We start from the raw sequence: 12,540 nt of genomic DNA, 5'->3' as shown, positions 1-12,540 counted from the left end.
CCCCTTTTTTTTTTTTTTTTTTTTTTTTTTTGAGACGGAGTCTGGCTCTGTCGCCCAGGCTGGAGTGCAGTGGCCGGATCTCAGCTCACTGCAAGCTCCGCCTCCCGGGTTCACGCCATTCTCCTGCCTCAGCCTCCAGAGTAGCTGGGACTACAGGCGCCCGCCACCTCGCCCGGCTAGTTTTTTGTATTTTTTAGTAGAGACGGGGTTTCACCGGGTTAGCCAGGATGGTCTCGATCTCCTGACCTTGTGATCCGCCCGTCTCAGCCTCCCAAAGTGCTGGGATTACAGGCTTGAGCCACCGCGCCCGGCCTCTTGTTTATTTCTTATCATAGCTTGAGTAATTGTTGCATGTTTATTTCTTATCATAGCTTGAGTAATTGTTGCATGCCTCCAAGAGCCAAAACTGAGAAGCAGGGTTGAAACCAGTACTGTTTGGGCCTAGAGTAAGAGCAAATGGTGTGACTAAGTTTACTATAACTAGAAACGGCATTAAGAGTAGTTCAGGTCTGGCCGGGCGCGGTGGCTCAAGCCTGTAATCCCAGCACTTTGGGAGGCCGAGACGGGCGGATCACGAGGTCAGGAGATCGAGACCATCCTGGCTAACACGGTGAAACCCCGTCTCTACTAAAAAATACAAAAAACTAGCCGGGCGCGGTGGCGGGCGCCTGTAGTCCCAACTACTCGGGAGGCTGAGGCAGGAGAATGGCGTGAACCCGGGAGGCGGAGCTTGCAGTGAGCTGAGATCCGGCCACTGCACTCCAGCCTGGGCGGCAGAGCGAGACTCCGTCTCAAACAAAAAAAAAAAACCAACAACAGAAAAAAAAAAAAAAAAAAGAGTGGTTCAGGTCTCTGTCACAGACTTTCATTTGGTGGAGTGTCAATGCTACACGGTGCCTCACTCTTTCAGTTGGGATATACTGATGCTTCTTCAAGCTACACAGATGACTTTCATTAAAGATCTTCTAATTCCAAGCATGTAATCATAGTTATTTATATATGACTTAGAAGAAAAATAATCACTGCCCAGAAGCTCTTGTATAAGTATTTCAAGAACTTTAAAATTCTAGAAGGCTGTGGAATCAACTTTACAGAAAGAAAAAAAAAATGCTTAAAGGAAATAGCTTTTATATGTTTTCTTCATGTTTCCTTGAACTAAGATATGGCTAAGAGATTTCTTACAAAATCTATGTGCTGGATTAGTTATATAAGAGAGATACATTTAATTCTTAATCAGTAATTACATATTAGTGCTGAAATCCTTTAGATCAGCCCTATTCAATAGAAATAGGCAAGCAACAAATACAAGCCACATATGTAAATATGTTTTATAATAGGAACAGTTAAAAAGAAAAAAGGTAGCATTGTTTAAAAATATATATTCTGTTAACCCCAAATATCGAAAATATTATAATTTCTACATGAAATGAACATTATCAATAAAATATTTTACATTTCTTTTTTCATACTGTGTCTTGGAAACCTGTGTTATATTTAATTTCATAACACACCTCAATTTAAACTGGCCCCATTTCAAGAGTTCAATAGCCACATGTGGCTAGCAGCTATCCTTATTGGACAGTACAAACTTAATTAACAATATACTAATATTGCTTAGGAAGTGACTCAGTCCAATACTGTATGTGTGTGTGTCTGTGTGTGTATGTAAAGTTTTATTTTGTTTTAAAATTACACATAAGAATTATACATATTTATGGATAACTGTGTGTTATTTCAATACACTTATGTATTGTATAATATAATGATCAAATTAAGGTAAGTATCATATCCATCACCATACCCTCCCACTTGCTGGCTACTTTATGAACTACTTCAAAGTTTTTTTGCAAGTAGAATTATTTAATATGCTTACAGTTTCCTTAGCTGCTACTATGGGGCTGTCAATTCTCCATTCATTGAATAGTCCTGTGTGTATTTCTAGAGGCCCATCTATCTTCTCACATTCTATTTTTACCCTCTCATGAATTGTGAAGCTAGACAATAAAATTTGTTTGAATTGCTTTCAAAGATGCCTATGTAGTTGTGAGTAAGAGTCTGAGATGTTTTAAGAGCAATGAACAGGATTTTTATCACTCAAGGCTTGTATGTGCTGGTCCTTTTAGTTTCGGTTTTTGTTTAATTTTCAGCTCTTGATTTCATTCTTGATGATTTATATTTTTAATAAAAGGATACAATGCAATATGTGTGTGTGTGAGTGTGTGTGAGAGAGAGAGAGAGAGAGTTGATGAGTTGGTAATCACTATATTTCTACCTATAGCTTTGAGAGTATAGCATTTTTTATCTTCTACCCAAGCAAGTCACCATGAGGACAATAATACGACAATCTGTTATCATTAACTCTGTTGGAGAGTTTTGAAGACACTAGAGAGAGTTAAATGACCTGGAAAACTCAGTCTATGGGAAAGTCTATTGTATTCATCTCTGTTATTTCCACTGCCATGCATCATTGAAATCTTAGAATATGATTTCCTATAGTGACATATAGACATAACAGAAAATTTTCACCTTCCTTTTAACCCCAAATAAAATCTCAGAGATTTAAAAAATATTTTCTATTCCACATGCTTAGTGTCAAACACATTATTAATACATTATTAAAAGTAATTTTCAGAAAGTAATTATAAAATGTTTAATTATTTTAAGTAATCAACCTATTTTAGAAGCATAGAGACAGCAGGAAATATTCAGTATAATATGGATCTCGTTTGTAGATTAAGTCTGTGAAGCTGTGGTCACACTAAGTCTTGCAGATTTTCCCCATTCTATAAAGCAAAAAGAATGCATGAGAATTTATAGGTATAAGCTACCACAATTGTAAGCTTATTTCCCTGGAACCTATCTGTTTAATCGTATGTGTAAGTATAGCCCCAAAAGTCACCGAAATCACGGGTGATCCAAAAATGTGTTTCTTTTTTTTCCCATTTTCAACATAGCAGAAGAAAATTAGGTAAAAAAAAAATTGTTTGAATAGTAAACATACCAGCTTGCCAAAAGTAGCATTAAAATAAAAGCATAGAACTTTTTACAAATGACATTTGCAGTCATGGTAATAAAATAGACAGCTAAACACTGATCTGGTGCCACAATGTGCAATTTAAAAACTACCAGGGAAGTTTTTTGGACAATTTATTATGCTTTTGACACATGAAATCTTCACTAAAAAGTATATATAGGCACCAAATTCTAAATTATGAAGCATGAAAATATAGATATTTTAACTTTATTTCCAAAGGAAAAAGAAATACTGTTGTGCTAAGTGAATTATACTATTCATGAAATAACATTCCAATATTTGAACCTCTGGCTAGCCTCTTAAAATCTAGTAAGGTAAATACTGACACTTGGAAAACACTTACAGTGTAATCTTGGATACTAACAGACTAATTAATTTACCATACATTAGCTGCAGGGGTTTTCTACTTCCTAATTTTGACATCTTGTCACTGAGGATAATAGATCATCACTTGAAGATTACCTAACATTTGTAGAAGCGTGGTTGCCAATTCTCTTTATTTACATTTTAACTCTCTCTTTCCCTTAATTGTTGTACACCATAACAGAGTAAGGGAAAAACTTCAATCTGGAGAAATAACTTGTAAATAAAACAGGCATATGTATATGATATAAAAATCTGTCTTTGTAACTGTAAATATCAGCCATATCAACTGTTACCTATCTAATTTATTCTTCAAATATTAGTTTAAAATGCACTATGTGGAAGACATTATGGAGGCACAGATTGGTATAAGACACAGTACTGAGCCTTAAAAATATTGTATAGAAAAGAAAAGCAGAAGAACAAATATTGATGCTATCTTATTTCATATAAGATGAGACTCAGATATTGTGGAAATAGTAGGATTTGATTTTTATTTTAACATGACAAGTGGAATAATTGGGAGCATAAGGCATGCCAGATAGGGTTAAAATATAAACAGATAAATTAGTGAAGAAAAGTAAAATGCATATTTAGGGATAATGAGTTGTCAAAATATAGTGGAATATAAATTATTTTGTGAATAGTAGTTCTATCAGTTAGCTATTGCTACATAAAAAATCACCCCAAAACTTTGTGTTTTAAAACAACAGTAATTTATTAGCATTAGCTCATCTTGAGTGGCTGAAGGTCAGCTGATTATGGCTGGGTTTGGCTGGGATGTTTCATCTGGGATGACTCTATTCCACATATCTCTTTTTTTCCCCCTTATTCTCTTGATGATGAAAAAAGAGCAACATGGCTCATGGAAATATGCATTATGTCTTAAGGCTTGACCTCACAGCTAGTATACTATTCCTTTTGTTAATTCAGTTGATCAAAACACATCACATGGCTAAATCCAAAGTCAAGAATCAAGTATGTATATTTTATTCCTTTACTGAGAAGAGCTAGAAAGTCAGACACTGAATGTGCAGAGATAGGAAGAGTTAAAAAATTAAATACAACATTGCAATTTACTACAACGATAAACTGCACACTTAGAAAGTTGATCTACTGCAGATATGTAAAAGTAATGATTGCTAAATCTTTTCTTTTATTATTATGTTACAGGTAAAAGAGAGTTATTAAAAGTTTAGGCACCAAGGTGTTTTGTCACAATTGTGTTTTCTTTTTCATTTATTTTCCACTATAGTCATCTCTGTCATTTTGTTAACTGCTTTTTGTGGGTCTAAAATATCTTTCTGTATGTTGAGGTAATTAAATTATTATCAATTTCTTCTTTCTAAAATTTAAAGTTCTGCCTTTTAAGTCTTACATCTATCTATAGTTATTTTAATTTATTTATTGCATGGCATTTTGAGAGATCTTATTTTAATTTTTGAGGAGTAATATATTTTACTAGCACAATTTAGAGCATAGTCCATTCTTTGTCCACTGGTCTTTAGTATCATATCACTTGTATATCAGGTTTTCATAGAGGCATAAAGTGTTCTCTGATCTTTCTAGTATCTTCCAAAGGTTACTTCAAGGCTCCACTTTACCCCCAAAGCACACTATCTTAATTTTGCTAAATTAACTTTTTGAAGTTAGACCAAAATAAAACCAATTGAGGGAAGATTAACACTCTTGAAAATCGAGTCTTCCCATCTACGAACACAATATATCTCTCCATTTTTATGCATCTCCATAGGCTTTTATATATATATGTGTGTGTGTGTGTGTGTGCGCGCGCACACATGTGTGTATGTTTATTTTTAGGCATCTCCTTTATCAAGTTTAGGTCATAAAAATAAAAATAAAATTTAAGGTATTTTAATTAAAAAGAAATTTAGATATCAACGTGTTTTAAACTGTTAGAAGAGCTGAAGAAACAAATCACAGGAAAGACCACTGCTAAATCTTAAAATGACTGCAAGTTTTCAAATAGTGGGCCATTGCAGGACTCTAAAACTACCAGCAATTAGCATAGCTTCCAGCACTGAGGCATATGATACTAAAAAATGCATCGGAGGCCACTGTGGCTGGAAGGAAAATCATAGGACTTCTGCTTCTCTTACATTTTCCCTATCTCTTCTACATCTCCCATTGAGTGGCACCTAATCATGAATCCTGCTGACAGGTGTTTTGAGAAATGCAGTTATCAGAGTCTCTGGCCTTCTAATATTCTGGAGAGCACCAGACTTAGGAAAGAATGCTAGGTACTAACCCAAAATCCAGCACAATACTACACAATCATTATTTCCATTATGCATGAGATCTCTTGTTATTCCATTTTCTAATCATTTATGACAGATCGATAGGAATGTATTTTTCTATGTTAGTCTTATAACCCCAAGAGCCCCAGAATGCAAATATGAATGCCCAAAAGGCCAAATCTATATTTTCTTCCCTTCCTTTCCCTTACTCCCTCTTTCCTTCCCTCTCTTCTCCCTTGGCTCTCTCTCTCTCCTTCCCTCCCTCCTTTCTTCCTCCTTCCTTCCCTTCCTTCTCCCTTTCCTCCCTCGCTTCCTCCTTGACTCCCTCCTCTCTCCCCTCCCTCCCTTCCTTCCTGCTTTCTTTTGTTTCCTTCTTTCCTCCTTTCTTCCCTTCTTTCCTGATGTACTTCTTTCCTTTTTTTTTTTTTTTTAAGTCTTACAAGACTTTCAGTAAGTTTCAGTCCACTCAGTGGTTAAAAATGTATGTTACTCACTCTATCACAATAATAACCATCTGCTAAACACTTTTCAGATGCCAAGTTTTAAATATAAGAGTGTGTGTGTGTGTGTGTGTGTGTCATTGCTTGTGTATGTACAGATACAGATAAGATAGATTTTGTGTGAACTTTTTGCACCCTTACAAAAATGAGATAGTATTCACTTTTTACAGTCAAATGAAAGTTGAGGTTTATAAAAATTGAGATACAGCCAAGTTCTTCACTTAGCAAATATTACAGCAGAGAGTCAATCTTAGTTTTAACTTATTTCAAAGCCTATAATCTTTCCATTTGTCAGAATTGTCTCAATACACTCAGCAAATGTGACAGTTTCTAAGCAGAATTCTGTATCTAGTTAAGAATTTGTCTGTCTGGGATTCACTGTGTATACTAAGCTTAGTTCAGAGAGACGAACTGAATTTCAGACCCATCATGAAGAGATAGAGCCCTTCTTATGTTGTAGTATAGCCTCGAGGTATTCAGGTGACTAAGCATTGAGACTAACAGTTCCATTGCTTGTATGTAAGCAGAGGTGGATGGAAATTTTCTTATTCTCAAACCTTATTCCAGAAAATAAATATTTCCTGTTTCTATGAGTTATTTCCACAATAGAAATATTAAATAAAGGTTAATATTTGCTGAGCAAGTATCATATATGAGGTATTTTGCATACATTCATATTAACGAAAGTGTTTGCATGTTTTCAACCTGTAGATACCTTGAATCACACTAGCAAAAATGTATGTACTAGAAAGCCTATATGATCTGTTACATTATCACACTAAAATGTATTCCTTATTTTTCTTCCTCTTGCTTTGGGCAAATTCCGTTTTCTTACATATCCTTAGGAACTTCAACTTGGAAAACATTAATTCACCAACGTATTTCCTATGGATAGGCTGATATTGAAAATAATCCATCGATATCCAACTTGAACCACCCCCTCCCACCACCACAACTGGCAGATAGAGATAAATGTTGTCTAAGAAATTCATGCAAACTCAGATTACAATGTTCATATCAACTGATACATATATTTATTTAAGCCATTCTATTTCGGTTCATCTTACTAGATTTTTTTTTTTTTTTTTTTTTTTTTTTTTTTAGATGGAGTTTTGCTCTTGTTGCCCAGGCTGGAGTGCAATGGTGTGATCTTGGCTCAGTGCAACCCCCGCCTCCTGGGTTCAAGCAATTCTCCTGCCTCAGCCTCCCAAGTAGCTGGGATTACACACATGCACCACCATGTCCGGCTGATTTTGTATTTTTAGTAGAGACGGGATTTTCCATGTTGGTCAGGCTGTTCTCACACTCCCTACCTCAGGTGATCTGCCCATCTCGGCCTTCCAAAGGGCTGGGATTATAGATATGAGCCACCGTGTCCGACCTGACTAGGCATTTTTATACTTCATATAACAAATTTTCCTATAAAATACTTCAAAACAATATTTTCTAAAAGACAAAAGCTATAAGTGTAGTTAAAATAAATAACCAATTTTTACAAGTGGTAAAACACAGATGTCTATAACAACCACCTCAAAGATTTTATTGTTGAATAACAATTTTGTGTGGAACTGTTCCATCTCCCTTCCTGATGATAAGAAATTACACTTTTCATTCATCTGGACACATGACCCTTGAAAGATTTCTGTGGACACTCTAATTGCTAGGAAATTCTTTCAAGGATTCAGTCAAAACTGTCTCCATCCACCTTCCTTCATTGTTTTGTCAATTATGGCCACACTGTAAACATTTTAGCAAGTAGTAGCACTGTTAATTTACACAATACTTATGTAGCAACTAATATGAAAAGTTTTTCTTTTCAAATTTCTATGCAATTGTCAAGAGCTTTAGAGACGAAAATTAGATTTCCTGTTTTTGAAATTCAGAGCACATTCTACTCTATTCTTATCAACTGTAATACTCTCTAAGAGATGCATACATTGATACTTAGAGGTTTCTTTTCATGAGGTGATGAGAATCCTGGCAATGCTAAAAATCTATAAACCTAGAGCCACTCAGACTCTTCTCTAATGAAATAAAGCTCTTCCTCTTGGAGCTGAGCCAGTGTCTCCTGGATGAGTTCTATAAGTTATTGAGTGGAACATTTCATTCTCAAAGGCTGAACTCAGGACCCCTTTTAATATATATTGCCTCTTATTATGGCAGGAATTGAGTTGGTTATGTCAAGATGAAACTGTCAGTTTTGCAGCTGAATGTTTTCAGTTGTTACAGTGACAGATTAGGTGCAAGTATATGAATGAAATGGCGTTTCATTTAAAGTGACACTGTGAATCCACTCTCATCAGATTCATCAATTCTAATTCACTTACGTCTTTTTGGAGTGCTCAGTTTGTCTCATTTGTTTCAATTGCTTCCTATTCTACCAATATGCTTTTCAATTAGTTGGAAGGAGCAACAACAAAAATGACATAATAAGAGTGCACTTTGCTCTGCCAAACCTGATTCTACAGGTTCTCTGTGCAGTTAAATACACTCTACAATCTCAACTTGAAAACTGAATTTATTAATAGATTGACAAAGAGCCTCTTCTAAAAAATTAATTAGACTTCTGTTGAACTACATGAATTTAATACAATTCGGTTGGTAATTGATAGAATGCACCAGTTCACAGGTGTCCAAGACATTTACTCTATTCTATTTCCATCTGCTGATGTGTCTAGTATAAATTCAAATTGCATATCCATCATCCATCTGGAAGCAAGCACTAGATCTGTAACCCTCTTACATACAGCTGCTGTGATGTGTTCAGTGGTTTGGTTGTCTTTCTTTGAATGTCACAAGCATCATAAACAACTTGGTTCTAACATTACTAAATTCAATTAAGATGCTTAGATTTAATTTATCTCTAGTATTCACAGATATCTCAGATGCAAAACAAAACTTAGGGTTTGATTTGTTAACATGTGTCCACGATTGTGAGTTAAGAACAAAATGCTTTATAAATAGGAAATAACAGCTTCCAAGATGTTTACGTTTACAGACAGAATAGAGATTATTATTATTATTTTGTGTGTGTAACCTATTCTTAAATCTTTCTTATTGTAACAAACAGAACTTTGATGGCAAAATTTGGCTTACAATCTGGCTAATGTTAGAAAATAGCAATGGATTAATTTATATGGAACTCAATTTTTTCACATGATTTGTGGTTTCACTGTTAGATACTTCCCCTTCCCTTTCTTTATACCTTCTATTTATTTATTTATTTTTAATGTGGTTGCTTTTCTTCACAAGATTAATTTAGAGATACCTGGTACAGTTAGGGCCTGCAGTCGAAATGACAGACTGGCATGATTTAATGAAATGAATAAAAGACACATGGAATGTAACATTTTCTGCAATGAGCTGCCAAAATTTGAATGTGGCTAGTAGAAAGTAAAATCAAATACCATGGTAAAACTTTAGACTCCTACACCTTCCAAAAGAACCGCTCTCACACCCACATTTAGTAACTTCTCTTCTTTAATGCTAATTTTCAAGCTTGAAGGTACTGAAAGCATAGAGTAGGATGAGAAAACTCCTCTCCGATTTTGAATCAATTAACCTGGATTAACCTAACAAATTAAAGGATAAACATGTGACAGTCTTGAAATTGGGTACACTATTGTCAACATTTTATAAATAAGCAGATTAAGATAATCATTCTAGAGTCATAGTGTACTGACCTTCTTGATTGATTGTTTAAAAAGTACATCAGAAGTATTGTAGTTAAGTAGCACACAATGGATTTAGTTCAAGATAGTCTACTGGTACCACTTAGTCGTAAATAACAAATGTCTAATGATGTATTTCAAAGTATTTTAGAGTATTCATTTTAAAGGATTATTATTTACACAATGCCCAGTTTTACTCAAAATAAGTGTAATTACTCTTTAGTAATTTCTATTGGTTATGTAAATATATAAGAATGAGGAGCTGCTGTGCAAACTGCATAAAAGCCATCTTCCTTCAGGAGATCCCCTTTCCTGGTGGGGATGACTCTACCTCTCTCCACCCATGACTTCCTACTTATTTAACTTAAGCATTGCCTTAAAATTCAAGCACATAAAAAAGCACAAAAGCCATCTACTAGCACATTAGATATGTCAGTTGAGAAAGATATCATGGAACAGGAGGCTATATCTGAGTATTGTTTTCCTTATTGCTTTCAGCAATTTTATAACACATTCGTTTACTTGCCATCCTCATATCAAACTAAACAATTAGTAAGGACAAATATTTTACCTTGTTTCACTTTTAATAATATTTGCAGAATGTTTGTAGGGCATTTATGTTACTGACACAATCAAGGTGTTTTCAATTCAAAGAAAAATCACTTAGTTTGAGAAAATAACATATTAAGCTTTAGCATATTCAGCAGTTGTTATTAGGAGCTCCATTAAGGATATGCATGAATCTTATTTTTTTTTCAACATTTCTTTCTAAAAAAGATGAACTGTACCTGCTTTCTGAAAACAGGGTCCAAAGTATGCTCTTGACAAAGGAACTGGTTTTTGTAAAGTAATCCTTTTGCAGTAGTCATGCAAAAATGATGCTTAGTAGATCTTGAATGGCATTAAATGGCAATCCTTTAAAGGCACCTGTTAAGAAAGAATATATACTATTGTGATTACAAACAATCCTTTTTCCAACTTTGCTTGACCAAAGCCCATGCTTCTTATTAAATACTTTATATCAATGTTCTATTTAGTTATACATACAAGCACCATACTTTTTACCCATATAAACAAATACTTACAGCTTCTAATTAGGTATATTTATATAGTTGCTTTTTCAGATGCATTGTTTTCCTTTATAATTTATATTTAATAATATAACAGAATGTCACTCTAAGCTTACATGGGTTACAATAGCTTAAAATATTTAACACACTAACTTATAGCTGCATTCCCGGCTTTTCTTAATTTTTATAAGATAATAATATGAAAATTCTATACTATTCCTAGCATTTGCAATGTTAAATTTATTATCTATTTTATTTAAGAATTTACAATATGCATTTTTCTTAAAAGCTTATATGTGATTTACTTTTTAAAATAAGTTTGAGAATTATGCTGGTGCATATTCCCCGGTGACCTGAAGGAAATTTACATGAACGGGGCCACCTCTATTCTCTTTATTTCTAATGAAGTTCACTGTTTAATGAAATTCTCCATACAACAAAATTTATATTTTTAGTAAATTTAATCTTTGATAGATTTATTGATGTTTTAGCATCGAAAACGTAGCATAGCTACCCATACATATATTTCAAATAGGAATCTAATAACGTATTTCTTATAGTTTTCAGCAGTTTTATACCATCTTCCTATACTTGCCATTCTCATATCAAACTAAAAATTTAGTGATGAAAATTATTCTACTGTTTTTCTCTTTAATAATATTTCCAGAATATTTATAGAGCATTTATGTTTATTGACATAATCAAGGTGAGTAAGGAATACAAGTTTTAAACTTTAGATTGATGACTTCGGAGTGATTGAAGGCCGTCAACTGAGATTTCATGTTAAAATACTACCAAGAGTCCAGGGAAATCTAAGGTACATATTTCATGATCAGATTGAGAAAAAGTATTTCAATTGCTTGTAGTTGTCACTACCAAAGGGTATTGACCTTTATGATTTCTATTTATATTATTTGGAACTTGAGGAAATTGATATTTTTGTTAAAAAGAAAAGTAGTGAAATATCAGCAATTTTAAATATGTCAACCTAAGATTTCCTTTAATCTCAGCTTGCATTTCTGATATCAAGTCTAAATTATAGATATTATTGTAGTATACAAGTTGTGAACAGGAAGAGCTTTTTGTCTTCCTTGCTTCCTCCTTCTGTCTCTTCCTCCCTTCCTCTTTCCCTTGCTTTTGTCCCCCTTCCTTTTTTCTTCTCCCTTCATTATTTTCTTAATATTGTAACAATTTTACATATCTGCTTTATGCCTTAGTGCACAAAATTAAAAACTAAAAAAGTCAGGCATTTTGTTGAGGTTTACAAACTTAGGTGGAATGATAGTTACTTAAGCAAAAAGCAAGTCTTTATTTTAGGATTTGACAAGTTATGTTATTTTTCATCTTGGACTGTCATTAAGATGGATTTTTTTGGAAGTCAGGTTTTTGTGTTTCTTACTGTCATTATTTCTTAGCAATTATACAGTGCACCATTTTTCCCTACAATATGGAAATATTGAGAACATTAAATGAGATAATACACATAAAAAGCTTACCAACATGTCTAGCACATATTGAGTAAATAAGAAGTATCACTAGTTACTTTCACATTGCATTATGAACTAACATAGCAAAATAAAAAAAAATTATAATGAACACTGTTGTTGTGGTGATGGTTGTTATTTTCAAATTCCTTCCTCAAGT

The 12,540-nt window shown here is 33.9% G+C and overlaps 1 protein-coding gene across 2 annotated transcripts in view; it reads right to left on the bottom strand.

The window, feature by feature from the left end:
• The window catches only part of CNTN5 (contactin 5), a 1,331,129-nt gene that overhangs the window by 1,014,363 nt on the left and 304,226 nt on the right, over positions 1–12,540 (bottom strand). Inside the window, exon 2 of one of the 2 annotated variants that reach the window (XM_025357811.1) lies at positions 10,615–10,753. The exons of the other annotated variant lie outside the window; for it this stretch is intronic. The gene's annotated coding sequence lies outside the window, so the exon portion shown is untranslated. The remainder of the gene's footprint in view (positions 1–10,614; positions 10,754–12,540) is intronic. 2 annotated transcript variants of the gene reach the window in all.

The sequence above is a fragment of the Theropithecus gelada genome, chromosome 14 (assembly GCF_003255815.1).
Source record: "Theropithecus gelada isolate Dixy chromosome 14, Tgel_1.0, whole genome shotgun sequence".
Lineage (NCBI taxonomy): Eukaryota > Metazoa > Chordata > Mammalia > Primates > Cercopithecidae > Theropithecus > Theropithecus gelada.
The sequence above is the reverse complement of the archived record's forward strand: the minus strand, read 5'-3'. Positions and strand labels throughout refer to the sequence as shown.